This window comes from Oncorhynchus clarkii, chromosome 17, assembly GCF_045791955.1.
Source record: "Oncorhynchus clarkii lewisi isolate Uvic-CL-2024 chromosome 17, UVic_Ocla_1.0, whole genome shotgun sequence".
NCBI classification, from domain to species: domain Eukaryota; kingdom Metazoa; phylum Chordata; class Actinopteri; order Salmoniformes; family Salmonidae; genus Oncorhynchus; species Oncorhynchus clarkii.
In genome coordinates, this window is record NC_092163.1 from 56,207,155 (window position 1) to 56,213,154 (window position 6,000).

Consider the following 6,000-nt stretch of genomic DNA (forward strand, 5'->3'; position numbering starts at 1 on the left):
TGCTCAATGGGATTGAGATCCGGGCTCTTCGCTGGCCATGGCAGAACATTGACATTCCTGTCTTGCAGAAAATCACGCACAGAACGAGCAGTATGGCTGGTGGCATTGTCATGCTGGAGGGTCATGTCAGGATGAGCCTACAGGAAGGGTACCACATGAGGGAGGAGGATGTCTTCCCTGTAACGCACAGCATTGAGATTGCCTGCAATGACAACAAGCTCAGTCCGATGATGCTGTGACACAGCACCCCAGACCATGACGGACCCTCCACCTCTAAATCCATCCAGCTCCAGAGTACAGGCCTTGCTGTAACGCTCATTCCTTTGATGATAAACACAAATCCGACCATCACCCCTGGTGAGACAAAACCGCAACTCGTCAGTGGAGAGCACTTTTTGCCAGTCCTGTCTGGTCCAGCAACGGTGGGTTTGTGCACATAGGCAACGTTGTGCCGGTGATGTCTGGTGAGGACCAGCATTACAACAGGCCTGTAAACTCAGTCCAGCCTCTCTCAGGTTATAGCGGACAGTCTGAGCACTGATGGAGGGATTGTGCGTTCCTGGTGTAACTCGGGCAGTTGTTGTTGCCATCCTGTACCTGTCCCGCAGGTGTGATGTTCGGATGTACCGCTCCTGTGCAGGTGTTGTTACAAGTGGTCTGCCACTGCGAGGATATCAGCTGTCCGTCCGGTCTCCCTGTAATGCTGTCTTAGGCGGCTCACAGTACGGACATTGCAATTTGTTGCCCTGGCCACATCTGCAGTCCTCATGCCTCCTTGCAGCATGCCTAAGGCACGTTCACGCAGATGAGCAGGGACCCTGGGCATCTTTCTTTTGGTGTTTTTCAGAGTCAGTAGAAAGGCCTCTTTAGTGTCCTAAGTTTTCATAACTGTGACCTTAATTGCCTACTGTCTGTAAGCTGTTAGTGTCTTAATGACCATTCCACAGGTGCATGTTCATTAATTGTTCATGGTTCATTGAACAAGCATGGGAAACAGTGTTTAAACCTTTTATAATGAAGATCTGTGAAGTTATTTGGATTTTTAGGTTGCACCTCTGTCACTTGGTCGCGTCATGCCGTTGTTGTGAACGTTCTCAATCCGCCCTCTGCCGATAGCGTAATAATGGTTGCCTAAAGTGATGACGATCGCAATCATTCTGGACGGAGGCTAATGACTGTTTAGTCTAAGTTACAATATAGTGCCTGGAAATACCTTGACATTGCTGAAGTAGTCAAATATTTAGTAGGACACCATCTTTGCCAGCATTATCATGTCGTCAAATTTACTTTAGATAGCAATGTTGTCATTAGCTAGCAAAGTTCGTCAAAAATAGTTAGCAATGATAACGGTAGTTAGCTAAAATCCTCCCCTCAATCTTAGCTAACTAGCTAACATTATACTTCATCTAAAGTCAATCTGGCGACATCAAAATGATGACGAAAGGTTTTCCAACTAATTATTGGCGTTGTATTTCCAAGCCAATGTAATTCACTTTTGAGGAAATTGTCATCAGTGCTCATTGACGATGCTTTGAGTAAAATGATCAGTTGTGCATCAGTCCAAAACAAATGTTCAAAACAATATTGTGACGAAACATGCAACCATGAATAAAGCTAAAATAAGATGGAAGGTGTTCAAAGGCCTCCCTTAGTTTGCAAAACAGCTGTATCTGACTAAGCATATACTAATCATACATCTCCACACAGCACAGCAGACCACTGCCTGCCCCAAAGAGAGAGAGAGGAGAGACAGAAAGATAGTGAGAGAAGGAAATGAAAGGATAAAAAAAGAAAGGTAAGGAAATAATGATAGTCAAAGGGAGAAAGAGTTCCGGAGCCTGTCTCAGCTTGAGTCACTTATTACAAGCTTAGTGATTCAATATTGATTCAATATATTTAGATATACAGTAGATGGCTACAGGCCATTACTGGCAAATTGTGTCATTCCAAAATCCATGACTGTACCGTCTGACTCATACAGTTGCTAGACCACATACAGTATAACCGGACATTAATTCATTTTGTGACAGCATAAAACGAAACATCTATTTCATGTAGACAGGTGCAGGGCTTTGCTAACCTCCTCTCAAGATGTATGCAATGTGTGGACCACCATATTGAATGAGTCATTCCATCCACACATCCTGGAATACAGGCAAGTCACGTTGTTCAGATAAAGTCAATATTTCCTAATTACTACCTGTCTCTATGTGCTTGCCCCCATACAGGACTCCTGGTAAAAGTCTGTAGTGGATTAGACATAAGGTGGCTAACTCAGGGAGTGGTGGTTGGTCTGCCAGCAGCATCCAGACCTGACCAGTAGGCAACTGGGTTGGATATACTGTACTGTGTGTGAGGGTAGGGCTGTTACGTGACCATCTTACCACCACACCAGCGGTCACGATTCATGACAGCAGTCAAATTTCACGTGACTGTTTAGTCAGGTAATTAGCCTTCTCTAATCTCTGACGCTGCTGATGTTCATTAGTAGCCAACCAAACGTGCTAACTGCCTGGTACTCAGCACTCTATTGTCCCTCTAACCACTCTGACATCAATGCAAATGTAATTGAAAATGTAATCAAACACTTAGTGAGAGCCCATGAGCTCATGTTGCGCAACATTTCTATAGGCTATGTAATTACATGAGAAAACAGAGTCATGGCCTCTACTAAAAAGAGGAGGATCCCATCAGTATTCTATAGACTAGGCCTACTATATTTATTTCTCAACTTTCCTAATATTAAGCACATTGCTTTACTTTACAACAGGAGTATAGCCTACCTTGCTGGCATGAAAATGAACCACAGAAAAGCCTGTTCCATTTGCTATTTAAGTGCATAGATTACATGTTTTTTCCGCTGCTCCTGTTTTGAGACAGGTACATGATAATGGTCCATTCTAAATCAACACAAATTTCACACATACACGATTTAGTATATTTAAAGACAACATTAAATCAATATCAATCAATTTGTGGTGGCAGCGTAGCCTAGTGGTTAGAGCGTTGGACTAGTAAACGGAAGGTTGCAAGTTCAAATCCCCGAGCTGACAAGGTACAAATCTGTCGTTCTGCCCCTGAACAGGCAGTTAACCCACTGTTCCTAGGCTGTCATTGAAAATAAGAATTTGTTCTTAACTGACTTGCCTAGTTAAATAAAGGTAAAATAAAATAAATAATAATAGATAATAATAGTGTGATGAGTGACAATATTACTTATGAATGATGCCCATCTTAAGGCAAGAAACAGCACATGCTTTTTTTTCAATAGGCCTATATGTTTAGATTAGGTCTGTATCACAACTAGTGGCCAGATCATTTCTTAAAATGGAGCACACTAATCCACTTTCCAACCGGTGTAGAGCCTAACTAGCATGCATATGTAGTGCGTAAGTTTCAAGTGTGGGGAGATCATTTCACCATAAAAATGCACCTTTATAATAACAGCATTACTTGCATAATCACATTTGTGGTCCCTTTGAGAATGGTGTTTACCTGCTAATGGAACATTCATGCTTATAGCCTACTGTTGTGTACGCATTGCTGTGTTTATAATGTGAAGAAATAGCCTAATAGTTTATCAACGTTTTAAGCTAAATGTTCTCATCTGTTGCGTCAGGTTCATTGCTTAAAACAGTTTCTGCTAGTTGTTGTATTAATTTGGGATCTATCACATCCCACAACTGTTTGGAATATTTATTTCTCACACAGAATGGATCAACTTTTGTACTGTGGGGGATAGTAGATTGAGATAGGCTAGTGCTTTTTCTGTTCGTTAGGCCTAAACATCTTGTTGGCTGATGAAAAGTAAATGTGGACAGTTCTTCCTATATCTTCAATATACACCTCAGAATTGGATACGGACGCAGGCAGTTGCATCCCCGATGTATCTGTCTTTACTTGTAGCCTGTGAGAAAGACCCGATCATGTGACTGAGAGCCCTGTGAGTGAGAGGTGCTTCGGCATGCATCCAGGAGAAATCAATTATAATTATTATATTCAGCCCAAGGGCAGAACGGTCACTGTCCGCAAAAGTCATGGATTTTTTTAAGAGGCGTTAAGGCCACACAAAGGGATGCAGCCGGGAAATGTGAGGCATTATCAAGTGCTTGTCAAATTGTGAATGTGAGACTGGTGAAGTGTGTACAGCCTGCATCAAAAAACAAAGCAGAGCTCATACCTTTCATGCTGCTTTTTTAAGTCATCATTAGATGCATCATGAAGCCTTAGAATGTGTAAAAAATCTCAACAAATAGCCCAATGTGTCACATCCTAACCTTAGTTCCTTTTGTATGTTTCTATTTTAGGTTGGTCAGGGCGTGAGTTGGGGTGGGCATTCAATGTTTTTGTTCTATGTTTGGTATTTCTATGTGTTTGGCCTAGTATGGTTCCCAATCAGAGGCAGCTGTCAATCGTTGTCTCTGATTGAGAACCATACTTAGGTAGCCTGTTTTCCCACTCTTGTTTGTGGGTGGTTGTTTTCTGTTTAGTGTATGTCACCTCACAGAACTGTTTTCGTTTCTTCCATTTCACTTCGTTATTTTGTTTTGTGTGTTCAGTTAATAAATTAACATGGACACTTACCACGCTGCGCATTGGTCCGATATTTCATACTCGTCGTCAGACGACGAAGAGACTCGTTACAATATGTTTGTATTATGAGTGAAGTTACATAAATAACTCTAAATGATAGAACAATGAGACAGATATTTCACCGGATGTATAAATGTGAAGCATCCGCTTGGCGTTTCCACTCCCTACCAAATATGGTAGTGAAAGGAAGCTCAGTGGCCGGCAGTGGGAGAAGATGGAACGAGATAGATTTTGACCGACATTCTGAAAATGTTCTCATCGATGAAACATTTGACCTCAATACAGTTCCCAAAACGAAAATCTGTTGCGAACAGAGTGGACAAGGTTTTGTAGACCTTACCCTTTGCCAAATTTCTCAAAAATGGCATTGTTTGTAAGCCTATAGCCTATGCTATTCTGTTCTTCTGAAATAGATGACATTTTCATCATATCATGTTTCTTTAGACCTGTCTAAAATAAAGAATGGATTGATTGTGATGGTTTAGGATATTTTACATGGATTTATTAGACTTTTTAAAATGTAGATGTTCCAAAGGTCTGCTTGTAGGCTATGCGTGGAAGCCAGGAGATGCTAAACAGCCACAGCCCTATGTGAGTGCTACATTACTGTGGTCCTTCAATGATGAGCAATGAGACAAATATGAAGAATGACCTGTGTCTGTGTGTGTGTGAGACTATTAAAATACAAATAGATGTTATGCTTGTGTGAAAGAGCTTGCTTTTACTTCATGAGGTTGTTGGTGACTGGTGCTTGTAAAGGGAGAAAATGTGCAATATTGTATTTGATTTACAAGCAGGTTTTAGTTTGTGTGTTTTATAGATGTAAATGTGTAGTGTACGGTGAGAATAAAGTTGATTGTTGACGTGTGGGAGTGTGTGGCAGGCATAAAATTGATTGTTGATGTGTGTAGTAGGCCTGGGAATTGCCAGGGACTTCACAATACTATATTATCACAATACTTTTGTGCCGATACGATATTATTGCGATTTTCACGATTCTCACAATTCTACAAAATCAATACTGTGATTTTATTGCAACTCGATGTTCCAAACATTGCTCACCATATGTCTGCAAGTTTTAATCAGTCATGGAAATAAAATAAAATAAATTGGCTCCCTATTTAAAAAAGAAGATGGAAAATAAGCTATGAAGGAAAAATACTGGAGTTTTGGTGCAGGTACAGCTAACTAGCGCAAAAATAATATTGTGATACTGTAAAAACTATACGATACTTCGTCCAAAATAATATTGCGATACTGTAAAAACTATACGATACTTCGTCCAAAATAATATCCAGATATGTAACTGTATCGATTACATTTTTTCCCGTCACTAGTGGGTAGGCTAGTACTTGAGTCTGTATGTGTAGGTGTGGAGTGTATGTTTATATGGTTAACATGTGGGTG